Here is a 27,950-nt window from a genome sequence, read left to right as displayed (position 1 = left end):
AGGGAGAGAGAGGGAGAGAGCGAGAGAGTGGGAGGGTGGAAAGCACTAGGGGTGGAGGAGGAAGAATGACACAGAAATCCACTCCTCTTGCAGTGCGCAGACGCAGTGCACACACTCACACACCATACTGGGATACACTATACAGTACCTCAGCTACTATATCAACTAGTGAAAAGAAAAGCGCCGGAGAAAGAGAACACACAATCATTCAGAATGGACCGTCCTGCTGAAGGATCCTTGAAATATGCAACACTTCTGAGAGCTGGTTGAATTATTAACCTTATCTTTTAATGTACCGGGGCTCTTGTTGCTGCAACAGTCTTGGGAGCACAGTCTGAAAGAGGCACAGCCTCTCGGAGTGTATTAACTCTTTAGCATGCCACAGTGACTAGCATGAATGCACATAATAGACCAGAACAGACGCGCGCACACACACATACACAGACTCAAACACACACACACACACACTCACACACACACATAGGAAAAGATAAGCTTTCAGTGTTTATTTCAGTAACATGTGGCAAAGAACATACAGCTAAGACCCTCCTCCTTGCCCCGGCTCTGTCACAAAGTGAACTGAACGATAAAACTGAACCCTTGCAGCTATTTTGGCGCAAAGTCAAAAGGCTGATAAGCTTTTTCTTTCTTTTTTTTTTTTTTGGGTTGAGACTTGCAGTTGCCCGGTAAAGCCTATTCAACAGTTGAGACACAATTTTTTAGAGCCCAGACACAGTGATTTGTTCTGGTTAATGCAGAGAGGATATTTTTAAAGAACGAAGGAACATCTAAACAATTTCTTGCAACTAAATCATGCTCTTATTTACACGAAGAAGTATGACGGAGGGGGAAACAGAGGGAGAGACTTAAATAGCATGGCTGTTTCCACCATCTTAGATTGTATTGATTATTCTTTGCTGTAATGTCTGTCTCTCACACCCGCTAGCTCTCTTTCTCTCCCTTTCTGTCCCTCCCTCCCTCTTTTCTGCCTCTGTTCTGCCACCTTCTCTACTCTGCGATCAGCATTTGGCTTTTTCCATTTGGGGCAGATTACTGTAACGCTATTGTACAACAACTTCCTGCCTCTTTTGGCTCTGGTTCTAAAAACTGCAAAGGGAGAGCTCGTGGCTTTAACTTTTTTCCCCTCGGCCTTGAACTACAGGAGCTCTATAAGGAAAGAAAAGCAGGAAGGAGATATGTAAAGTGTATCTGTTACTGAGGAACTATTTTGGTTGCATTTCTACTTATAAACTGCTGAGATTTAAAGAGGGGACTACAAGCCTAGCAGAGACAATGACAGAAAAAAAAGGTGGGGGTTAAACTTTTCTTACTTTTACTTTACGCTGGTTTTGGAGTGCATTGCATTATTAGTGGGACTCCTGAAGCTCATGAAGACTTGTCTAACATGGCCGCTGCTGCTTCAGGCTGCTCAGTTAGTGAGGGTTGCTTTCATAGCTCGGCCACCACCCTGTTCCTCGCCGGCTCTCTTCCTCACTACAGCAGCACACAGACTGGACTCTGCAAAGATACTCGCTGCCCTTCACTGCTCTTTTACAGGAGAAAAATACAGGTGGCCAGAGACAGATGACGTGGAGACAGTGAAAAAGAAAATACTAGAGCATTATTCACTTTAACTTAGTGCAGAAAAGAGTTGCAATTTATGTTTTCTCTGTTCTTTTTTCCTTGAGTGAGATACAAGCTCTGTCCAGGCATTTGCATTGGCATGAGCTATAGAATCCAATTAGAAGGAGTGCAGTTTCACGTCACATCTCGCCATGCGTTTTAACCAATTGAGAAACCCATGACTTCATTATTGGTTCAATGTATAAAGCTGTAAAGAGTATACGTTATGAGACCTTATATGGGAAATAACCTGACTCATAAAATAACTCCAAGCATTTAACTTAACCACTGTGGACATTTTATGCTTAGTGTGCAAACACTGCTTTACATAAGGTTCATTTGAGGATACAGTTTTGGTTTTGGTCACCTGCCAGATTTCACCACAATACACTTCTAGACTCTTTTTCTCTTTTTCCCCCAATCATCGATAGTACTTGAAGCTAGAATGTATATTTGATCATATTTTAACAAAAAATGCAAAGATTGAAACTGACTTAACAAGTGTTTTTACTAAAATGCGGTGGTGAAGCTGTTTTGCATTTTACACAACTATACTTTTCTCAAAATTTAAAAAATAAACTTAATGTTATTTTTAGTCCTGACCATGAAATATAAAAGTAACTGCTTTTCGTTTCAGAAATTTGAGCAGACAGAAGCAACAGTTTCTGATCTGAGCACATGTCTACTCAAACACTGAATCATGCAATCATTCAGGCCAATTGATAATACGATGTGAAACAAAATGGCAGACAGCGCCATATTATGAATTCTGCTGGACATCATTTAACTGTGATTTTAAGAAAGAGAATTTAAAAAAAAACTGACAAAGAACAGTCCAAATCTTTTTTCTCTGACACTTGTAAAAAGCACTAGATGATCCAAGAATTTAGTGGCATTAAAAAGTGTAATTTTGCTTGGCAAAGAAGACATGAAAAATTATATTTTTAGCAGTATCACATGATGGAATTCCTTTATTAAAATAGATATTTTGGATTCTTAAATAGGCATTTAGCTAATTAATCATATTCTGCAAAAAAATAAAAATGGCATTTGATGTTTTATCACATTATTTTGTCAATCGTGATTAATATGCCCAAGGAAACATGACAAATACACTATTTATTTATTTTTTTTTATATGAAATAATGAGGGACCCTAAGGAATATGAAATAGCAGATAGTAAAGATAAAGTATATTTGCCCTTAGTCATTTGCAAACATCAAGAAGGCATTAAGAAGCAGTGCTGCAGAGAGCTGTGTTTTTTTTGCCTGGTCAGCAACCACAACTACATCAACATACTCAACATGATATGTGGCACATAAAAACACATATATTTGATCTAATGGACTTATTCATGGGGATACATTCTAACCACAAATGTATCCCTACACTACGAAGGCAGACATTTTACTCTCCAGGAGCAGGAGCATAGTCTGCGAGGTGGTCTTGCTTAAGCCCCGCACGTGTCTAAACAACTTCTCTATTACACCCGAGACCTTTGAGGGCACTCCCCATCGAGCAGGGAACAAAGGCCATGACCTCTAGGTCAAAAGTGTTACATGGGAGGCCAAGCGGGGCCATTGAATGTTCTACTGCTGTTTGCTTTAAGAAGGTAAAGATTACTAACACATTAACTAATGCCGATTAGGGGTTATTCCTCATGGGACTGAGGTCCCAGAGCAGCACATCATGTCTCATTAACACAACCTGACCTCTGACCCCACTAGTCACCTCAGGCAGCCAACTGTGACCACCACTTTCTGTTCTCTGTTTGACGCACATGCACAGACGAGGAACAAACGAGTGTAACAGCAAGGTGCACCCCGGCTTTAGAAAAATAACTGTTGGACAAACATGAATAAATAAAGCATCATCACTGCGAATTAATTACAATGGTAATGTTCTCCTTTTCACTGACATTAACAGAGATGCAGTCGATGTATTTTTAAAAATATAAGTGACATTTACAATAAGTACAACTTAGTAGATTCCAACTTCACACCACGTGTGATACTAAAGTTCATAAAATGGGGTCATGCGCATTAAAGTTTTCATCACAAAATGGTGGACAGGGGACATGCGCAGTATTGATGTCTTAGATTTATCATATGATGGTGTCTTAGATGATCATAGAACATATATACAAGTTTTTCACAAACTCTCACTGCTATTCTTTAAAAAAAAAAAAAAAGGAAAAAAAAAAAATCATATCAGCCAAAAGAAAAATATCAAACACACTCTGCACCACATGCTTTAACTCTACGTGTCCAGAAAAGACACAGTGTTGAAGCATAATTCACTAATCCTGTGTAAAATAATAATTCTGGATCAGATGATTTGCAGTTTTGCTTTAAAGATAAAATCTTGTAAATTTAAATTTAATTGACATTGTAAGACTTTCATGAGTAAATTCTCTCTTCATTTTTTAACCCAGAGGTCAAATCCAAGTTCACATTAAGAGGAAAAAATACACAACTTTTATGAAAAGGCACTATGATAATACTTTGGAGAACAATTAGTGGAACAAAATGCAGCTTAATGTATTTGGTGAATTTTAGAGGAAAGTTCAAATGTTTTCCAAAATGTGTGAATGTGAAGTTTCAGAAACATTATTTTTAAATAAAACGTTTTCCATTTTGACTTTTGTCTGATTAAAAAGATAATGCCTTTGTGTCTCTTTGCTTTCTTAGTGTGTAAATTATTTTAAAAACCTAATTAAAATAGATTAATGATGCATACTGATTTAGTTTTACTACATGATAATAAATGTGACAGAAAATACATCAATTAATTTAATTTCTCTATTAGACATGGTCATTTTCAAGACACAAAAGGGAATTAATGATATAAAACAAAAAAGGAAAGAAGGTCAGTCATTCATTTTGCAATAATATCCATTGTATTAATAATATTAGTATATTTTGCCATCGTTAAAAATTTTGTTTTAAAGTGAAGAATGACTAAACCTTCTTTACACTGAGACACATGTAGTACATCTTCATAAAATACATTTCAGCCCTATAAGAATGCATTATTCTGTCCTCGTAAAAAATAGTGTGAAAAAAGTAAGATTACACTGATTTTTCAAAGTTTGCTGTTAAATTAATGAAGAAACAAACACTGCAGCTACTGCAAAGAAATTAGAAAAAACAGAGCATCTCCGAACTAAATTATAGATATGATCGGGAATATAGATAAACTGATCATATTATTATTACTATAGATATAATAAACTAATGCAAACATATTTTAATTATTCCATCATTTGAACACCTATTTTTAAAAAGTGGTATTTTCTTCATTTTTTGTCGATGCCTTGGTTGATTTATATCCTTTAAGTCCTGCTGTTGCAGTTGTATTTTTATTTGAAGATGTTGCAGTGATTCTGCAGCAGAGCGTTGAGTTTTACATGTTTTGAAATTATCATTACACGTTTGATCTGCCTTCATTCAACTAATTAACCAGAGGAAATCTGAATTTACTGAGTGATTCTAAACAGCCACATAAACTAATTCACTTCATCTTGACAATAAATCAGAGAGAAGATTTTTTTTTAAGCTTTTTTTTTTTTTTTTTTTTTTTTTTAAAGAATTAACTCACCTTGCTGTTTCTCACAGGATTCTGAAAGAAGAGGGAGAAAAGAGAGCCAGAGAGAAAAAGAGCAACCGAGAGCTTCTCCTGGGAGCAAGCTGGAAATTATGGACCTATTCGATATCAGACCTCGGAGTGGACAACCTATCCAAAGAGGGACGCGCCCTAACTGTAACTAACAACTACTTCTGGCAGCCCCTCAACAGCCAAATATATTGTCCTGGATCAGGGCAACTTTCATAGCACATGGTAGCACTGAAGTAAAGCAGCCCCGGAAAAACCACATCAAACTGAAGCATAAATAACATTTCAGACTAAAAATGTTAGTGACAATGTAGAAAATTTACAGTGTAAGTAAAATAGCAAAAACTATGAGCTGTAAAACTTTAAACTGTGAATGTCAAATGATTGTTTTCCATACTTCGACCTAGTTTTGTGATACCCTTGTGGGGAGACAGTGCATGCATTTTATTTACTTTTTTTAATTATGGTATGTCCATTTATTTATTTTTTTCAAGTCTTTTGGTAATACAGGACTGAATGGTGCTGTTTTATAACTGCAAAGATCTGCAAACAAGCATGATTATGTTAACATATGAAATTAACTGGAATAAAATTTAAAATGTAGCACTGTTGTCCAAAATTGAGGACATAATTCCTTTTTAAAAACCTGAAATAACTGCGTCAATTTCAGCACACACTGGATATTATTATGAAAATCATTCTACTCTAATATATATATATATATATTTTTTTTTTTTATTTTCTGGAACATAAACCTTGTCTTTATAACCTGAACCACACTAAATATAGTGATTGCTGTCAAACTGTGTTCAGTTAAAAGACAATAAACTATTCTCAGAAGTCAATGACCTTTAATAATGAGAAGAAAAAAATCTCCTTATTGGTGACCTTGACTGTTTTGCACTGACTTCAAAATACCTCCACCCCTTTTTTTGGAGTTTTTTTTTTCCCCTTCAAGGTTGCTAACATCTACAGTAGTTTCACAAGCCCTGACCGTTTTGTTTAATTCTGTCTTAACACTATGCTGTGAGTGCACAGGCCTGGCATTTTAGGGGCCACGTCACAACGCCTGTGTCTGCATTGCAGGACTGCAACGAGTCCAACAGCCAAGCAATAAGCACTCAACGCTTCACTGCCTCAGCAAACAAACTTTATATCTGTTTTGTTATCGTAAACATGGTCTCTAGCACCCATACTTGACTGAGAACGACAAAAATGTATCTAATACTTAATTCATTTCTAAATTACATCACAAAGACACGGTGCGAATGAGCATCTGAATTACTTCACAGCACAATCGAGCCTCTTCTTACCACAATTTCTTCAGGTTTAGATGAAAAAACATGCAATAATTATTCTAGATAAACAATGAATTCCCAGTTCTGGAATTCTGTTTAATGAATCTGATAAATGTTTCTTATCTTATGCAAAAAAAACCACCATCGTTTTAACGGGGAAACAGTACTGATATTGATTTAAAAGTGACAAGGATAAAGACATTGATTAAATAAGGGGTGATGGACTGTAATTGGTTTAAGTGAAGGATATTTATCTATGTGGGAGAAAAGCAGCGCTTAACAGGACAGCTGCATAAACAGAGATTTTATTACTCAGTGAGCTGTTCCAGCAAATTTAGTGATTCTTTAAATTCAAGTGAAATATCATTTTCCGAAGGGGGGAAATGTATTTAAGATGTTCATCACTTAAAAAACACACACTTTAATCATCATTTTGTCATATTTATGCATTGTGTTGCAATGCACAGAGGCAACACCCATATAAAAACAGCATATAACTCCTTTTATGTTTCTTAAAAGTGTAACATTGTGTGAAAATATAAAGCTGCTATATTTTACTGGCTATCAGAGGAGTATATGTGGACACTAGAGAGGTTAAATTACATGCACATTTTACCAGGAGATTTTTTTCTGTGAAATATCGCAGCTACACAGGTGGTCTGTGCTGTATTCATGGGTGTTGACAACTGGTTGGTGTTTCGTGCAAAGTGTAATGTCTGTATTATAGTAGTTTTCTCCTATACGATACAATATTGTAAATATTGGAGTAATTGGTAAAGCTGAATACTGTTTTAAATTTGTTTTGTTAAATGTGCAAGATGCCTGGTCACTTTCCGGCACATATATATACATTTACATACAAATTATTATTCTATGTTTATTGTGATTACAACTACTATTATTGTTTTTCATGTTACTTTAATGATTTAGCTGTAACAAGCAGTGACTATGACTAAAGATAAAACAGTACAAACACTTATTTACTGGTGCTAAAGTCGTTGTGTATTTTCTGTGATTAGAGGTAGAGCTGGGTGATGTGGCCAAAAAAAATCATAATTGTTACTGATAATTATCATGAAAACAAAATAACATTCACTATCATTCGTTATTGTCATTATTTCTTTTAAATTTAAAGTTAGATTTTTTTTTTTTTTAAATCCTGGATGAAAGTTAAAGAACCCAGATGGTTCTTTATGACTTGAGACAATTTTTTAAGGTCAGAATGTAAAAAACAAAGCAGCACAACATCTAGAAGGTGAACATTTACAAGTCTTATGACAGTCATTTTAATAAAATCTGAATATGCAGCAGTAGAATTACATAATTACATCCAAAGAAAATAAACCAATGAGAAATATAATTTATGATCTATAGATTATCGTCCAGTATGATATAAAATTATATCCTGATATTTATCATCATTTTATCATCCACCCATGAGTCCCTGTACTTAATGCTACCCTGTGTTGACTGGATGGTGTATATTAATTCTCTGTTCCACCCATCATCATCATCGGGCTAAAGGTGTGGACAGCTCTGGGGAAACAGTTATATGAAAGCCCCTGACCTCTCACACCAGCTTAGAGAGGCAGAGGGTCACGCAGAGGACATGGCGGTGGAGGGAGAAGTCAATCTTATCCTTCCGTTCCGCCACAGGCCTGTGTGCAGCGACAGCAAGATGAGCTACAGGGCTTTCCAAAATCCACACTTGTTTGGCTGGGAGCAAGGCATCAGGGCCGTGTGTGTTTCAAAGGAAACGCTGAGGAAAGCGTTTTTTGTGGCAGCACCCGTGCACTTGACAGTGTGCATTAGTCTGTCTCTGTGTCTTTGCTCGTCCCCACCCTAACTCACTGTCCCTCAACACTGATTTCTGTCATCTTTAGGAGCCAAAATGGCATGCAGCCTATTCATCCCACAACAGTGGAGAACTGTACCTTATCTCATCTTGATATGGTTCTCGTGGGTAGGGGCAATCTTTTGTCTTTATCCAATCACAAACGCCTTTGATTCTGTATGGGTTTACGGGGTTAAAAGGTAGGAGGCTCCAAATTGAGGAAGAGAAAAGCATCAGCTCTCAGACTGCTGTCAATTGAGCCTGTGCTTCTATAATGGGGGGGGGCAATACCTGGCACAGAACCAGCTACTAATGCCCCTTAAATGTCAGAGACTGCAGAAAGGAAGGGAGACAGCAGAAACGAGAGCACATTTATATTTCAGTACGGCAGATGCTGTAATGCGTTGATGTCTCAAAGTGAGGGCACACAAGGACACCAGGAGAGAAAAAGAGAAACCAGACGAGAAAAAGGGGAAATGAAAAAAGAGAAAAAAGCAGCAGTGATGGAAGCAGCCCCATCTGATGGTTGTCTCTATTCGACAAAGTTCAGAGTGGATCTCTCTCTCTCTCTCTCTCTCTCTCTCTCTCTCCAGCCGAAAATCTGGCAGGGTGGGGGTTGGAGAATGGTGGGGGTTGAGTCTGGTGTTGGGGGTGGGGTTGGATTGCTGGAGAGAGTGATCTTTTTTTCCAGCGGGGTGAAAGGCGGACGGTCATGTGTGCAGAGCTCATGACAAAAGGCCCTTTTATGTGCAGCGTATGCAGATAGAGGAGGCTCCTTTGTGCACAGATGGAGATCCCATGCCTGGGTCTGCCTGCGGCGGAGAGAGAAGGGAGGGAGGAGAGGAGAGAGGAGTGTTGGTTAAGGGAAGGGAGGGGAGGGGTGTCTCTGGCACTGAGTGCCATCACTGTGTCTGGTGGGGGGAGGGGGCATGGAAAAGGAGACCCAAGCCATCCTGGTCCTGCCAGGTTCATACATTAGGGAGGAGGGGCCACTAGGATCGCTAAGAGGATATGAAGACTGGTAACACCGTTGTAGGGTTAAGACTCCGACAGACTGTGAGACTTCAACAGTCTGATAAGTTTATTGTCAACCACATTGTGCAACATGAATTTAATCAACTTCAGCCCGACTTGTTTGCAGACTGTGTGATGACAACACCTGAATCTAAGGCAACAAAGGCCAGATAAAGTACAGAAATAAGGCATCATCGTTAAATCATTTATCAGACACCACAGATGTAAACAATGAAGCTAAGCTAATAATGGCACCGTTACAAAACTGGTATTTATATGAAAAGAAGTAATCTGAGGTCGAGGGGGAGAAGGAGGATGTGAATCCAGTTGTGATTCAGGTCAACTTCTGAAACCAGTTTTGCAAAGAAAGTTTGAGATTAGTATTTTTAGCTACATAAACACTAAACCTCTTGCTCATATGACCTACATCTGGGTTGTGTGGGCATCTTAGGGTCCTTTGGTTGCCGTCTGTGAACCTCTCTCACATTGTGATGCTGGACCACTGTTTTTTAGCCACAACCAAAGACACCAATACTATTTTTAAGAGCAACACCTACTTTGTGATGAGTGGACCAAGATGAAATGCTATTTCAACATAATCATCCGTCTTTGTTTTAACCAGCCTGGGTGTGCCACAACTGTGTCAGTGCAGTGATTATAGTTAAGTCTGTCTGAAATGTAATGCCTTTTGGACAGTTTAAACACGTTAAAGCATGACTGAACCAAAATTGAAGCTATTAGGGTTCTTTTTGTGTAAAATGATACCGATGAACCTGAAATATGATATTTAGTTTGATTATTATTGCTCTGCTGATACTTCTACAAAAGTAAATACTTACGTTGCTGATGTGACTCTGACCCTTGTACTGCCAGTCATACATCGCCAATCTATCCATCTCTGTATAGAAGTGTCAACTCTGTTAAATATGTCAGTTTTGTTCTTGTGCCATTTCCCCCCTGAGAGGTGAGGTGACTCCCACTGACATCCCGTCTGCTGAGAAGACGTCACATCCTTTAAGCAGCCTCTTCCTCCCACTGACCAGGACCATCTTAACACCAGAGCCAGACAGATTCCTATCCTGCCAGAGCACCAAGTCATATGGCCCTTTTTACCAGTGGACAGATGGACAACACCCCCGACACTGACGGGCAAATCTTGTTGCACTAGTGCTAAGCCGAGGGCTGATAGCATTCTAATGTAGAAAAGTGGAAGGTGTTCCAAGTCTGGAGTCCGCAAAGACAGAGATCTGTTTGGGACACACTAACACACTTACTGGCTAATGAGTTAATGTGAGCTTGCGAGTCAGCACATTATCAAACTATAGCAGTTTGTTAGCGAGGAAGAAGTCATGACATAAAAACAAAACATACCATGGCGCAAGTTCTAAATGAATCTGAGTGCACTCAAACATATGACAAAACCAGCGTTTTTCAACCTTGGGGTCGGGACCCCACATGGGTCGCCTGGAATTCAAATGGGGTCACCTGAAATTTCTAGTAATTGATAAAACAAAAAAAAAACCCAAAAAATGTACTAATAAAAAATATATGGTGAGTTGAGGGAGACAATCTCAATCCATAAAATGCATGACAAACTGTGAAGCTGAAACTGAAGCACTGTGGTACTGTTTATCTTTCAAATGTTCACTGTGGTCAGTTTCAGATGCTGCAGCTCTTTCATAATTCATAGTATGAGTTATTGTTTGTTCAGCATTAATTTGCAGCCTTGTAAATACAAGCTGGACTGACTGTACATATATAGCATACTGTAATATAATATAGCAAACTATTACATGATCAAAAACAAATTAATTTTAGCAAAAAAAAAAAAAAAAAAGGGGTCACAAGCCAAAAAAGGTAGGGAACCACTGGACTAAACTAAATAACAGAAATCTATGCCGCAATTTTTCATGTACTCCCTTTATCAAACTTTAAATTATCCACTTAAAAACACAAACACAACAACCAGTGGATGTATAAAGTGTTCAGAAATTGTGTATTTGTATGTAATCCCTTAACTTCATGACCTGTTTGTTTTGTTTTTTTGTTTTTGAATCTGTAAAAAAAAAAAAAGCTCTCATAAATAAAGAGTTAAAAAAAGAAAAGAAATTGTCCATTTGAGTTGGTGTTTCATATGTCAAACTCTGCCAGTAGATTGAAATAAAATACGTTTATAAAGTGTGTGCTTCAAGGGCATGAAATTGGGGAAGCAACTTTTTTCACAACAAAGAAATCTTCCAGTAACTGTACACTGGTTTATTCTTAGTCAAAACACCAGCCAACTATTAGTTTTGTTTCAGTTTCCTCATTGTGCTTCCTCTTCTAGTTGTTCCCAGTAAGATACGGCTGTAATTTTTGCTAACTTGGCTAACATTCAGACTGACTGAAACTTGTGGCTTACTGGTGAGCATCACAAATCACCTTTGATGGATCTAGACATTAAGTGACCACATTAACATTAAAAAGAATATCCATAATATCCATTTATATTTTTAAAAAAGATTCATTTGACTCTCAGCTTTGGGTTAAATCTGGATCACTATCATTTGTTTCTCACACATACACACAAACCACATTGATGTTGATTCCAATAGGGTCGTCTTAGACTAATTAAGGCAGGGGTGTCAAACATGTGGCCCGGGGGCCAAAACCGGCCCGCCAAAGGGTCCAATCCGGCCCGCAGGATGAATTAATGAAATACAAAAATTACACTGAAGATATTAACAATCAAGGACATCAAAATAAATTTAGTTCAGTTCCATCTAAAGTGGGTCAGACCAGTAAAATACTATCATAATAAAGTATAAATAACAAAAACCACATATTTTTCTCTTTGTTTTAGTGTAAAAAAAGTAAAATTACACAAAAATGTTAACATTTACATACTAGCCTTTTACAAAAAATGTGAAAAACCTGAACAAATATGAACAACCTGAAATGTCTTAAGAAATTTAAGAGTAATTTTACCAGTATTCTGTCTGTTATTAAATGTTTTGTGCATTTGAAGATCCAGTGTGATCTGTACATTGTAATGAACATGTAAAACTGAGAAGCTGAGGCCAAATAATGTCATAAATTGTTAAAATTGCACTTTTTTCCTCAATAAATTTCATTTTGGTCATGGTTCAAGTTTTTTTCCATATTTTTTTAAAAGATAGTTTGTAGATGTCGAAGTTTTGTTAATATAATCTTACTTTTTTCACTCTAAAACATAGAAATTAGACATACAAATTTTGGAACTGATATTATTTATGTATTATTATGTTATTATTTTAATGATCTGGCCCATTGCAGGTCATATTGGGCTGTTTGTGGCCCCTGAACTAACATGAGTTTGACACCCCTGAATTAAGGTGACTAGATGTTTTTTTCTGACCACTGTCTTACCTATACCCATGCCAGGAGGCCAAAAATGAAAGGCTGGCACCTACCCTCCCCTGATCTATTTGATCCCCTTTTGCTCTCCTGGATGCAAACACAGGTACTGTATATCTGCCCTTGATCAAGACAAGCAGAAGAGTAGAAAAATGCATCAGTAAAACCAAAGCAATTATTATAAACTTTGCAAAATAAAATAAAAATCACAATTTCCCTATTATCTAATGTTTTTTATAAACTGATAAATCTAAACTGATATTTTCCTTTCCTCTTAATCTCATGATTTAAGGCTGCAGGAGCTGAAATAATAGGGAAAACACTCCCAAATGTTAAAAGACACACCTTCCTTCTCCAGCTCTGTCCACTCAGTCAGACTAACTATAGAGAAAGATGACCTGACGTTGCTTCTGTGGTGAAGAGGAGCCAGTTTTCTGAGCTTTGTTTGAGCCACAGAGCAGAGAGGCAGAGACACGCACAATTGAATCTGAACAGCTATCAGTAATTACAGCTGTCTGTCATGTATTTAACCCCTTACCTGTCTGAAAACACCTGTGATTAGTCAAAGTGGGGGTAGATTTTCTACAGCACAAAAACAGGGTTCGCAGAGGTGGGTAGAATTGTTTCCTCACAGACCACTTGAATTACAATAGGATGAAAGGTAATTATGGATTTTTATTTTTACCCAATGATGCCAAAAAAAATATTAAGCACCGCAGTTTTAAGCGTCATTACTAAAATAAAAATCAACATACAACCACATGTTTTGGTCTCTTTGGGCTGGATTTCCTTCTACAGACAGACAGTTCAACAATGCAGCTCCGTGAATCACTGCTGTTGATGCAGAAGGATGATTTTTGTGAAAATAAGGACAGAGAACAGGTTAAACATGCAAATACAAAGGATGATGATAAGGACGATGGTGATGAGGAGGAACACCTCTTTTGCATGTTCAATATGTGCCTGTTTCAATTGACCTGTAGAATCTTAGAGACTGGAACAAATGCAAATAGCGCTGACTTGCTCACACTAAAAAATCCTGAAGGCTTTTCAAATGAGCTCACTCTCACAATGGCGGGGTGCTCAGAGCAGGCCTGAATGGCACAATGTGTGAGAGCCAAACAGGGAGCTGTGAAGTGAAGGCTCAGGACCCTCCAGGCTGCCTGTCACTGTGCAGGCCTCGGCTGCTTCCACAGCACAAAACAGACCACCACCACTACAGTCCTCTGATCAGCCCAGTTCACACCGCACTACAGGGCTGCAGGCAATACAAACATACCTTATTCCAAATGGAAATTCTTATCAGGAATAACTGGTACTAATGCTTTAAAGTAATAACAAAAGCATCCCTTCCTGTACAGAAAGCATACATTAACCAGACTGATGTCATCTTCAGTCAGTCTTCACTGTTTCAGTATTTTCTAATATTACAGTTTGATAGGGAAGCTGTATTTGTTCATAGAAATTTATGAATAATTTTAAAAGAATTTTTAAAACACTGACATTAATAATTTAACATTTCAGTTATGCATTATGTGAAAGTAGGTCTAGTGAACTTATTATCAGTTGTTGTGTCAGTTAAAGGTAAAACAACACAATATGTAATATATTCTAAAATAAAACTTTAGTTTGGCGTTTATGTTTTTTGTACACTATTTTAGACTCAAGCTCCGACCCTTTTACGGCTAAAAAACATAAAGCTAATGTGACTTATTGAGGCTTTAAAGCTGAGCAAACACATTGTACAGGTATCATTCTTGATATCTTGTTCTCCTGTTGTTTTGTTGTCTTTGTCAGGGTATCTAGAATATTAATGTTGCTGTAAACACAGTGTTTAAAAGAAAAAAAAAAACATACTCAATAAGTGATCATAGACTGGTTAGGTTTTTGAACAAAGCATTTCTAAACTAACAGTGTACACAGCCCCTGGTCCCTTTCCATGAATGAGGAATGGAATATCTCTTTAAGAGGAGGCTGAGCCTAAAGCAGTGAGGGCTCTCTGCTTTGTGGCTCCTCTTATTTCTACTTTCAAATTTCATTTTCAACCCTTGCAAAGACTGTGAGAGCTGCGCTCTGGATGTTAGTGGGGATTTTCACCAGCAGCCAAACATCCCAGCATGCCTTGCGGCAGGACTGGCTTTGCTCACAAAATTAACTGTGAAGTTGCTCATGTTCACTTGTATCCAAACATGTTTGGACAACAAACATAAAACACTGTCAGCAAAACATTTTTTTTTTTTTTTTTTTTACATGCATACCATGTTTACAACTCAACTGAATTTCATTTTGTGCTCTGTCATTATGCCAATATTAAAATTCTTTCAGAATCTCTTACAATGATGCATGACTGTAATTAGAAAGCTGTGGTTGAAAAAACCCAACTCCAAAATAGTGGTTAGAGCTGACATTATGATGTTTTATATCAAATATGTTTTTTCATCATCTGTCCGAATAATTGAATTAAAAACACACCTTCAGCCCTTCTTCTTCAGTTCAGTTTCTGTAACAAATGCATCATCAAAACTTACGAGGCTAAATGTGACCTGTTTTCTTTGATGCACCACTAAGTTACATTTAATCCCGACACTACCGAAACAGTTCCAGCCCTTTGCTCCAAAGTGGATCTTACATCTCCAGTGGATGACATGCAGGGGACAGTGCAGGCTGCCTGCAGCATCTGGTGGACACCTGTAAGACTGCAAGTCACTGGAGAGAAGAAGAGAAGTCTTTATGATTCTGCTAAGTCACCAAAATTCTGTGCTGGAGTCTACTGACCCTCAGTGCTCCAGCCAACTCCCCAGACTTCAGCATTGGCAGCCATGTGGGATATTTAACCTAAGCTTTCGATCACTAAATCAAAGACAACATAAATAATGAACAGTCACCAAATGGCAGTAAAAATGTCAACACCAATCTGGTCAGCCAGACAAGACGAGGTTCATGTGGTGGGCAGCAAATCAAGTCCTGCCAGTCTTTCCAATTGTTTCCGAGGTCACTGAGGCAGAAAAAAAATAGGCTAGAATGTCCTGTGCACTTTTCTTTTTTTTTTTTTTTTTTTTTTTTTTACTTAAAGAATCTGCAACTCCCAGGAGTAAAGTGGATTTAGAGTGCGAATCAGAGCTACTTATGCACAGTATGTTCCACAGACTTGGTCAATCCCTCTAAATGTATTTTTGTGGTTATATATTAGAAGAATTAGACACATCGTGAACTCCAGTAGAACTAAATGTAAAAACTTATACGAAAGATGGACATTATAATATTAACATCTGTGTAATCAAAAAGGATATCTCTGAGAATAATTCCACCCATGTGGAAAAGAATATTACATTTTTATTGATACTTTTTAAATCTTTGGCCCATAATTTTGGGCCAAAATTGTGCCCATTATTGGAGCATATATTATTAATAATAACAGTATTACAATATATAACATACAATTGTTTCAGTGTGTTTTTTTTTTAATTTTTATGTTTTTAGCTCTATCTCTTCAGACCTGTATGCAGTGCACCACGAGCCCTTTCATTTATGAGAGCTAATCATTACAAGTGAACCAGATCACAAAGGGACAGTCACTGACACCAGAGCAATTACGTTGTACAGGTCTAATCCCTTACACAGCACTTAGGACAGTTTTAAAGGCCACCAGGGCACATTGGAGAGCTCCCTTAACTGTTAGGGTGCAGTTTGGTCCATTTTACAGCCACTGGGGGACAGGCCTGATTGTTAAGACCAGGGAAAGTAATCCCTGGAGTCAGGCCACTAAACCTGCTCTGTCCCTGTAACCATGGCAGCAGACAGGTAGTGTCTGGGTCACAGGGCAAACATGGCCAGGCTTCAACACTGGACGCCAGTTAATAAAAATGAGCCTGGTGCAAACACACACATGTAGAAAAAACACATAAATGCACAGGTGAATTTACATGCATGCTTATGAAAACACTAACAGTGGATTCAAGTGCAACTTCCTTACTTCAAAATTCACAAACACAATGGCACTGGGTTTCAGTTAATCAGCTGGACATTCACCAGCAGGTACTAAACACATGATTTACAATGATTATAGATGAAAATGTAAGTAGTGATAGCAAAGCAATCTCTATTTTAACAAATTAGAAAGGTTTGATATCATACTATGGGTGCATTTCCATCCAAGTGCATTTTAAGTTTGTGCATTAAAAAGTGAAAAAGCTGAAAATGTTGAAAATTTTACATACAAGTTTTTATGCATGGGAATGTAAATAAGTTGGTTTATCAATAAAAACCATGAATAAATGTAAAGGAAACAGATTTAGCAAATCATTTTGTGTGTGAATGTGTGGACTGATGTGCTCACTGAATTAAAAAATAAAGAACAGAATATCATATCAGATGGAAATGACAATGAAACACTAACATGTACAAAGAGCAGCAGAGCGAAATGTTAGACAAAGGCCTGGATAAAACAGGGAAGAAGATTAAACAATGTTAGATGATTCAGATCGGTGGCTCACTTTGGGGAGTAAAAAGCAAAAGTCAACTACAGGGTTTTGTTAAAATAACTATTAGGTGTGTCAGCTCCTCAATCAAGAGCTCAGCTACTCTCTTATTGTATTGAATAGTATATCATATAAGCACACTTTTAAACCATGATGACAATGAAGAAGCAGCTTGTAATTACATATAAGTACAGGATGGAAACTTGCATTTTTGTTTCTTAAAATTTACAATACACAAGGATGGAAACCTGCCTTGCATAACAGAAAAAAACACATGAATATGGTCCTGTTTGTCACTCAGAGTTAACTGTATTATCACGATGCTTTTCTGTGTGTACTCTTTTATAATATTTGTGCATTATGTTGTAAGTGCAGACTGGGCTGACATTAAATGCATCTTAAACACACGCTGGCTCTTAAGCGCTGGATTAAAATAAAGGTAATAAATAATTGTATACCAGTTATGAGACAATTTGTCCTATTTGAGTTTTCCTCTTCATGAAATGCCAAAAAGATGGTCTGGTTTGTCTTGCCATTTGAAGGAAACACATGATCTCCCCTGGCCTTTTTCTCCATTTACCAGCACTCCCTCTCTCTTTTCAGTTGCTATGAGACACTCCAGCTGAAGCCAAGGCTTCCACAATTCATTACTGGAGGAACAAAAGCCAAAACACTGGACAAAGCAGGGCAGACCAACTCAAACCAGCTCCCACTTAACACACACATCACACCTCTGAGTGCTCTGCTGACGTACAAATGGCCAATTCAAGACCTCTCCTTTTTATGTTTTACAATGCCACAAGGATAGATGTTTAAAACTTAAGATACACAGTAAGGAGTCAACAAGTTGACAATGTGCCACATTCAGAGAGTCTTCAAGATGTCTACTGTTTTGCAAAAGACATGGTTGTTATTAGCGTCACACATGTGATAGGATTTCAGTTTTACTAGGTATTGTTCATCTCTCACACGCTAGCAAAATTTATTTATTTTTTTTTCATGAAATAACACTCAGCAATTTGTTACGTGGTTTTGTGCCAAAGACTGAATAGGCTACAATGCACCATCCGTGCAACATCACCTGTCTCTGGCTTCCAACCAGCTCTGCCTTGCCAAATCATGAAACATCTCTTTTCTTTCCAACCAATCAGATCCCAATCTCTGTCTGTTCTCATGCAAAGAAAGAGAGGGGAAGGCCAATGAGAAATGGCCCTCCTCCTTCTCTTCGTATCCTACACACACGACAATCACCGTCTGAGAAATGCCAACCGACGGGCAATCAGTCATTGTAATTAGGCTGGCTGCCATTCCTGAGCCTTCATAATTCAGGCTGGAGCTGGAGGACATAGGTAGTGAGAGCCCAGCTGCCGGCTGCCACAGCCCACCACTGGCTCACCCAAACCTTAAGGCAGGCCACTCCCTCTCCCCTCTCCCCTCTTTTCTCCCTCTGATTGGGGGACCAGCAGAATTATAAGGGGGCTGGCTGACTGCAAAATTAAAAACTCCCCACAACCCCCTCCCTTCCTTCTTGTCTACATCCCAAAACCGCTCCCACTCACACTTTCTTTTCACTGCACTGCAGAGTTTTGTTCTCCAAACTGTAGGACTGTTGAATGCAACCAAAAAGAGGAAGGGTCTTAATCTAAATTTATAATTCATTTTCTATGAAAAGTGGAATGGTGTTACTCTCCTCATACAATTTAATTGATGGTGTAAAGCCAAAAGAGAGGTATTGTGCATGTGAACGATGCTAGATTCGCACTATGGACATCAACTCTACTCTCTTTGGAATTCACAGCTAAACAGGAAGCAATGGCAGTATACTGCAGAGATTTATTTTCCTTGCTTACAGGCCGTGATTGACTCAGAAACTGGCTTTGCCTGTTGTATAGGACCTGAAGTTTTCTTGGCAGCGAAATGAAGAACTGCAAGTTCAGCCAAAATAGACAATAAAGCAGAATGGAGAAACATGCCAAATTGCTGGGGCAATTCAGTCCAGAGGCTCATTTTTCCAAAATGATTCACACTGGAAAGAAAAGCATTTCCCTGTCCTTAGATGAACTTAGTGTGCTCTCTGTCGGCTTTTACAAGGAAGCAACGGGGGAGGGAGGAGGATGTGTGCACATTCAATCACACACACTTGTGCGCGTGCACATGCATACACATGACCACACAGCCATCACTGTAGATTCTTTGCTCACTGTGGAATTAGGTCATGCACATAAAAGCCCCAAACACAGGCACACATAAACATGCACTACTTAAAAAAGATGTTTTCAAAGTCACAGGGGGAAACCACATACATGGAAACTTTGCAGGAAAAACTCAAATAAGAACAGCCACGCTGAGTAAGTGCCATTTTACATGTACTGTACTCTGTACTGTACGGCTTGTACTGTTTGTTAGGACAAATAGTGATTTAACATGTACTTTGTTTTCAATACGGCAACTACACAGCTGAGGAATTAGAGAGAACCAAAGGCAAGTTTTGCATCAGTCAGCAGTATCCTGAGGCTGGTTTATTGGCTTGTCCAGCTCAGCTGCTTGACATTGTTCACCTGTTTCTTCCCTTTGCTGCAGGATGAAAGTCAACAGTTTGCTGCAGCACAAGTGCAAGCACAAAAAGCTCAAACTTAAAAGTCATTATCGCTTTCATTATCAACAAAGTCTGCCTATAAATGGCACATGCTAAAAAAATAATACGCTGAAATGAATAGCTACAACTGCCGTTTCTTATCAATGAATGTCATAAAATAATAAACCCCTTTACCTCCACAAATATAACAGTGCTTACAAATGCAGCCTGCTTTTCTATGTCAGCATAACATGATATCTACAGATTATAATGGAAGAGCGCAGTTCACTAAAATATCCACTCATTAAGTCTCACAGTAAAATTAGATCTTGCACTAAGCAAATAATAGGCATTAGGTTACACTGAAAAGATAAAAGCTTCTGTATGGTCTTGCTGGGAGCTTTTATACACTTATAACTTTGCTGCTACTAATGACAGTAAATATTTGTGCAGCTGTTTCGTAGTGCATCAGTGATATGTAGCAGACGTAATATTAGGCTAAGCAGATGATCAATGATGAAAAAATAGGAAGCATCGGAAATATGCTTTGTGAGAGAACAGAAAATCAGAAAACAGAAACTTTGGAAATGTAATGCAATGTGAGTTTTTAAGGTAATACTCAAAGTTCTGTCACTATTCCACGTGCTACTTTTACAGTCAGAACAAATCATTGTCACTGCACAACTGACAGCTGAAACCTTGCTTCTTGAAAACTCTGTGCTATAATTAACCATCCACCCCTGGATCCTCCCAGGTATTAACTGACGAGCTCAAAAATGAATTAACTAAATTAAAAATGGAACGGCGGTATGAGATGTGCACACACATTTAAAGTATCGTGCTGGGATGAGAAAGAAAATAAAGAAAAATCCTGTTGTTTTTGAGTCTATAGAGAAAAATAAAAACCTTGCACCCATTTATGTGCAGGTGCCAATACCAGGACATGAACTAACAAAAAACAAAATAAATAAAACGTGTTCAAGTTCTGAATTTCATCTTAAAAGATTTTGACCCCAAATCTGCCCTTAAAGAACATTACAACTGACCAGACATTTCACTGCAGGATCTTCAATCATACAATGAATTTGCAGTTACAATGCACACTGCGTATTAAGTTTTCACAGTTTTTAATTTGGCATTTTCAACAATGCCTTAAGCTATGTTTCTGTCTAATGCTCAGTTTATCTGGTATAAAATTCAGTTTTAATTTAGGTCAGAAGGGTTTTAAACTTTTTATGAATCACTTCAACTTATTAGAACTTACAAACCGAACAACTTTTTGATCTGAAATACTGAATTAATAACTTTCTGTTTCCTTGAGACCATTTGTTCACTTGCCATACTCAAGTATTTTTCAGCAAAACTTTTTTTTTTTTTCTAATTCCACTTGAGTAGTTCTGTTAAAAATGGCATGAGTTGACTCAACCTTTGCTCCACAATGTTGAGTTTGAGAATAAACAAAAACATTTAGTTTTCCTGTTTCATATCATAATAAATCTGAAATCACATGACATTAACAATATAGGGGCAGGCTCTAAAACTGAAAAAGTGCAACAGTAATAAACTTAATCCCTCACAATGCAAAATGTAGTTTCATATTCAAGAAAATATACACATATGACAATTTCTATAAAATCATATTTTACCTAAAAATGTCTGATTTTTAATAATTCTTGAAGTGTGCTGCACACATGGCTTTTACTCCAAAGTAAAAGTAGGAAAATCAGTGTGGAAACAACTTTTTTTTATGCACACAAATGTCATAATAATTTAAAAGTCTCTCAATAAGGTGATCCTGATTTAAAATAGGAGGAATATACCAGTCATTTCATGTAAATTCGGTGGTGGAGGACAGAGACAGAAAACACACACGCAACAGTCGACTCACCACAACAGCGCGCGGCGTGTCCGTCTCTTGTCAAATCCACGTCTGTTCCTGCAGTGTGTCCACGGTGCAACAGGCAGCAGGAGGAGAGCAGAAGCCCGGGGGAAAGCAGGGCTGTTCCGGGGCTTGTCTCCGGCTGCAGCTGCCGTCTGTTGTGTCGGTTGGGTTTCAGAAATAACACCGCGCGTCTGGAGCGGCGCACGTCCACGGACGGACTGTGCGCGTCACGGCCACTATGCGTTTAACACTAATAACCTAGAAAGTGAACCTCAGCCGAGTTCTAATCTACCGAGGTGGTCTGACTGCCGTGAGGACAGGATTATACACATCCCGTCGAAAGCTTTTCATCTGTTTCATCCGCTGCGCAGCTTGTCCCCAATATCTTCGCACGGCTGCGTGGCGAGTGTGACTCACTGCGCACTGAGGAAAGCCTGGACTGCAACTTATTATCACAACCAGTAAAGGTTCGGACTGGTTTGCAGGAAACTAAGTATTGATCTGGTCTCATCTTGTTTTAGGACCTGGTATGTGGCCACAGCAGCTACTGAGGAACCAAGGCTGCAGAGTTGGAGGTTTATATTGTGGAATCCGACTGGCCACAGATCCAGGTTTGACCAGAAGACGAAATAGAGTTAATATTACTGAATATCTGCTGTGTTGGATAGGCTATCTGACCATCACTGCACTGTAAGGTTGAAGATGTTGTAGATAAAAGCAGTCTGAGTTGATTTAAGGTCACTGCATACTTCATCAGATTAAAATACTGATCAATCTTAGTTTGATAGTAGTAACAATAGTCATGTTGATCCTAGATTTTATCTGAGAAAAGATTAAATTGTTTGCAAAAGTGTAACTAAAGGTTACACTATGCTATTCAAATCAGATTCCATTAAAAACTATATCTTATTTGTTGTAGGTTATGGCAGTCTGAGGTGGAAGCATCAAGTTTATTTACAGTCACATACACCATCAAACTAAAATACTGATGAATTTTAGTTTGATAGTGGTAAAAATAGTCATGTTGATCCTAGATTTTATCTGAGAAATGATTATTTTGTGAGCAAAAGTGTAACTAAAGGTTACACCATGCTATTAAAATCATATTCCATTAAAAACTATATTTTATTTGTTGTACGTAATATCAGTCTGAGGTGGATGCGTCTAGTTTATTTACAGCCACATACATCATCAAACTAAAATACTGATCAATTTTAGTTTGATAGTAGTAAAAATAGTCATGTTGATCCTATATTTTACTTGAGAAATGATTATTTTGTGAGCAAAAGTGTAACTAAAGGTTACACTATGCTATTAAAATCAGATTCCATTAAAAACTATATTTTATTTGTTGTACGTAATATCAGTCTGAGGTGGAAGCATCTAGTTTATTTACGGTCACATCTATCATCAAACTAAAATACTGATCAATTTTAGTTTGATAGTGGTAAAAATAGTCATGTTGATCCTAGATTTTATCTGAGAAAAGATTAAATTGTTTGTAAAAGTGTAACTAAAGGTTACACCATGCTATTAAAATCAGATTCCATTAAAAACTATATCTTATTTGTTGTAGGTTATGGCAGTCTGAGGTGGAAGCATCTAGTTTATTTACAGTCACATACATCATCAGACTAAAATACTGATCAATTTTAGTTTGATAGTGGTAAAAATAGTCATGTTGATCCTATATTTTATTTGAGAAATGATTATTTTGTGAGCAAAAGTGTAACTAAAGGTTACACTATGCAATTAAAATCATATTCCATTAAAAACTATATCGTATTTGTTGTAGGTTATGGCAGTCTGAGGTGGATGCATCAAGTTTTTTTTTACAGTCACATACATCATCAGACTAAAATACTGATCAAGTTTAGTTTGACAGTGGTAAAAATAGTCATGTTGATCCTATATTTTATCTGACAAATGATTAAATTGTTAGAAAAAGTGTAACTAAAGGTTGCTCTGCTATTAAATTCAGATTCCATTAGAAACTATATTTTATTTGTTGTACGTAATGTCAGTCTGAGGTGGAGACATCATCAAACAAAAATACTGATCAATTTTAGTTTGATAGTGAAAAATAATTGTGTTCATCCTAGATTATTAAACATGCTATTTGAGAAATGACTAAATTGGTAGAAAAACTGTAACAAAAGGTTCTCAGTGCTACGAAAATCTTATTTGTTGTAGGTAATGTCAGTCTGAGGTGGATGCATCAAGTTTATTTAAGGTCAGTGCAGGTCACTTATACGTTTTCAGACTAAAACACTGATCAGTCTTAGTTTGATAATAGTAAAAATAGTCATGTTGATCCTAGATTTTATCTGAGAAAAGATTAAATTGCTAGCAAAAGTGTAACTAAAGGTTACACTGTGCTATTAAAATCCTATTCCATTAAAAACTATATCTTTATTGTTGTAGGTAATGTCAGTCTGAGGTGGATGCATCAAGTTTATTTACAGTACATACATCATCAAACAAAACTACTGATCAATCTTAGTTTGATAGTAGTAAAAATAGTTGTGTTGATCCTAGATTATTAAACATGCTATTTGAGAAATGACTAAATTGGTAGAAAAACTGTAACAAAAGGTTCTCAGTGCCATGAAAATCTTATTTGTTGTAGGTAATGCCAGTCTGAGGTGGATGCATCAAGTTCATTTATGGTCATCATAGGTTACTTATACGTTATCAGACTAAAATACTGATCAATCTTAGTTTGATAAATAGTAAAAATATTCATGTTGGTACTATATTTCATCTGAGAAATAATTATATTATATACCAAAAGTGTAACTAAAGGTCACACTGCTATTAAAATCCTATTCCATTATAAACTACAGGGTGGGGAAGCAAAATTTACAATATTTTGAGGCAGGGATTGAAAGACAGTGTATGACCAATTAGTTTATTGAAAGTCATGAGAATTTATTTGCCACAAGAAAATTTACATAATAGAAAATGTTTTTATTCTATGTGTCCTCCTTTCTCAATAACTGCCTTCACACGCTTCCTGAAACTTGCGCAAGTGTTCCTCAAATATTCAGGTGACAACTTCTCTCATTCTTCTTTAATAGTATCTTCCAGACTTTGTCGTAATAGTTTTGCTCATAGTCATTCTCTTCTTTCCATTATAAACAGTCTTTATGGACACTCCAACTATTTTTGAAATCTCCTTTGGTGTGACGAGTGCATTCAGCAAATCACACACTCTTTGACGTTTGCTTTCCTGATTACTCAAATGGGCAAAAGTTTCTGAAAAGGTATGGATAATAGTGTTAGGCATGATTATGACATCAATATGTGCTTGGTTTCAAAACAATTGACGTAGTGCCTGCTGAGAAAAAAGAACTAAATGTTCATTGTAAATTTTGCTTCCCCACCCCGTATATTTTATTTGTTGTAGGTAATGTCAATCTGATGTGGATGCATCTAGTTTATTTACGGTCACATACATCATCAGACTAAAATACTGATCAATTTTTAGTTTGATAGTTGTAAAAATTGTTGTGTTAATCCTAGATTATAAAACATTCTATTTGAGAAATGACTAAACTGGTATTAAAACTGTAACAAAAGGTTACACAATGCCATGAAAATCTTATTTGTTGTAGGTAATGTCAGTCTGAGGTGGACATCAAGTTTATTTAAGGTCAGTGCAGGTCATTCATACTTCATCAGACTAAAATACAGATCAATTTTAGTTTGATAGTAGTAAAAATAGTCATGTTGATCCTAGATTATTGAAGATTTTTTCTGAGAAATGATTAAATTGTTCGCAAAAGTGTAACTAAAGGTTACACTATGCTATCAAAATCATATTCCGTTATAAACTATGTCTTTTTTGTTGTAGGTAATGTCAGTCTGAGGTGGATGCATCAAGTTTATTTATGGTCACATACATCATCAGACTAAAATACTGATCAATTTTAGTTTGATAGTAGTAAAAATAGTTGTGTTAATCCTAGATTATTAAACATTCTACTTGAGAAATGTCTAAATTGTTAGTAAAACTGTAATGAAAGGTTACACAATGCTACAGAAATCTTCTTTGTTGTAGGTAATATCAGTCTGAGGTGGAATTCAAGTTTATTTAAGGTCACCGCAGGTCACTCATATTTCATCAGACTAAAATGTTGATCAATTTTCATTTGATAGTAGTAAAGATTATTAAAGATTGTATCTGAGAAATGATTAAATTGTATTAAGAGTGCTACACAATGCTATGAAAATGGTATTACATTATAAACTATATCTTAGCAGCTATGATAAAGGTGCACAGGTTTGTAAACACTAATGTAACCGCCCAGTGATTAATGCAAAATTAATCTTTACACTTCACAGCTGGAATAGCCTGTCTGCAAAAAAATATTTCACTGTTTATTAATACACTGAATACTTACAGCACCATGCATCCATTTGCATAACATCTTAGTAAATGCATCAGTTTATTTTTTCATCACATCTGACAAGTGCTTCTCTGGGGATGTTTGCATAAACACATGTACATTTGGTATCTCAGGCACCAAAGATCCTCCCAGCAGTATGCATTAAGCAGTCAGGTTACTCAACACGCAATCCTTTAGAAAGACTGAGTGGCCTTTGGGATGTTTTAATGGTGACTTGAGCTATCACTCAGAATAACTTTCACTGAATCTTGAGTTGCACCTGTTGCGTGAACTGCTTTAAAATACCAGACTTGACAGACACTAAACACAGGCTGCTCTGAGTTTTCACCCTGAGCATACAAACAACTTTTACCCAGCAACACGTTTTGCTCTGAGACCAGTCTGCGACCTCTTGATAGCCACTATTAATATCACCTCTCACATTGAGGTGACTCATGTGTCTGTGACGCCTCACTGAAATTCACGATCATTATGATCCCGGTACACTGTGGTAACATAAGCAACACAACCTTGTTGACCCCGTACTGCATAGAGACAAGGGTAATGAGATTAGCCGTGCATGTGTGTGACCGTCGTTTGTGACGTCTCCTCTCCAGATTGCGCGTGTGCACAGCTTTCAGGATCTGTAGTTCATGTGACAAAATCACTGCAGTTAGGAAAGTGAGGATTACTGGGCAGGGTGGTTGGGTTCACAGAGCAGTTCGTTTAGGACAGGAGTTAGAAACTATGAGCTTATGCACAAGAAAATACAATGCATTATCAGTGATCAGTAATGGTTTTACCAAGTTATTTTAATTCACAGGAATAAATGGCTGTAGACAATGTTCTAATCTCCAGAAATATTTACATTTTTGCATTGTTGTGCTTTGCTTATCTGAAGAATGTGTCTAAAACCACTGATCACGCAGCTTATAATCAACTTTTTAGTCCGTTTTCCTGATGGTCAGGTATAAACTTGTCACTCTAAATGAAAATTTGCAATACTCAAATAAAATGGCATATAAAAATCCCCAATTATTCTGCATTAGACTGCTATCCATTGCTTACTGTATGATTATAAATATACATTTGGTTCTTTATTTAACAAACAAATGCAAATTTTAGTCAAACTTCATAGTCATTTTTCTTAATCTTATACAGTAGGTAGCCACCTAGACCATTTGTTGGAACAGTTAAACATTAAAAATGCAAAAAAAAAAAAAAAAAAAAAAGCACTTTCTGCTGTAGTTATGTTTTTGTAAGATGAAATAAAAGATAGGAAATGAGGTGTATTTGAATCTTTAACATGAATATTATTGAGCCAAGGGTTCCTGATTGTACTGGTGTCTTTTGTATATAATTTATATCATTTATATATGTTTTTCTTGTTATATGCACTTACTGCCTCCAAAGCAATGCACATATGTTTCCTGTCTGTACATGCATTAAAAAAGTAATAAAATAAAGAACAACAAATGGTTTACATCTGATTAATGTATTCATATGTTTAAGGTGATCCTTTACCAAATGAGAGTCTTAAGTGATCCTATCAAGTCTGACTAGTTTAACTTAAGGTACAGTGAGCCGGTCAGGTCTTGTACATCTTTTCTTCAGAGTATTTATGGCATAAAATGCACAAAATGACCACTAACATGAGTTTCACATAGACGTCTCCAGAAGCACCACAAGGTTTTGTCCTCTGCACTCACCACCGCAGCTTGACCAGACACAAGGACAAAGACACAACTATGATTCTGCTTGTCAAATCAAATAATGTCTGCTGACTTGATACTAAACTGTTGAGGGGAGAGTTCTGCTCAGCCTCAGAGCTTTGACTATGAACATGTTGACCACTGGATCAGAGC

General features: G+C 37.1%; 1 protein-coding gene and 2 long non-coding RNA genes across 3 annotated transcripts in view; 2 read left to right on the top strand and 1 right to left on the bottom strand.

Annotated features, from left to right (window-relative positions):
* pparab (peroxisome proliferator-activated receptor alpha b) overlaps nt 1–21,999 on the bottom strand; it is a 102,012-nt gene extending 80,013 nt beyond the window's left edge. Inside the window, exon 1 of the mRNA XM_030136303.1 lies at nt 21,701–21,999. The gene's annotated coding sequence lies outside the window, so the exon portion shown is untranslated. The remainder of the gene's footprint in view (nt 1–21,700) is intronic.
* Nucleotides 707–7,637, top strand: LOC115420782 (uncharacterized). The gene is made up of 2 exons (XR_003935597.1): nt 707–1,309; nt 5,241–7,637. It is a non-coding gene; the product is annotated as an uncharacterized LOC115420782 (long non-coding RNA).
* Nucleotides 22,000–22,337: 338 nt separating the features above from the next.
* Nucleotides 22,338–27,317, top strand: LOC115420783 (uncharacterized). Its single transcript, XR_003935598.1, has 2 exons — nt 22,338–22,431; nt 25,350–27,317. It is a non-coding gene; the product is annotated as an uncharacterized LOC115420783 (long non-coding RNA).
* The last annotated feature ends 633 nt before the right edge of the window (nt 27,318–27,950 follow it).

The sequence above is a fragment of the Sphaeramia orbicularis genome, chromosome 6 (genome assembly GCF_902148855.1).
Source record: "Sphaeramia orbicularis chromosome 6, fSphaOr1.1, whole genome shotgun sequence".
In the NCBI taxonomy this organism is placed as follows: Eukaryota; Metazoa; Chordata; class Actinopteri; order Kurtiformes; family Apogonidae; genus Sphaeramia; species Sphaeramia orbicularis.
The sequence above is the reverse complement of the archived record's forward strand: the minus strand, read 5'-3'. Positions and strand labels throughout refer to the sequence as shown.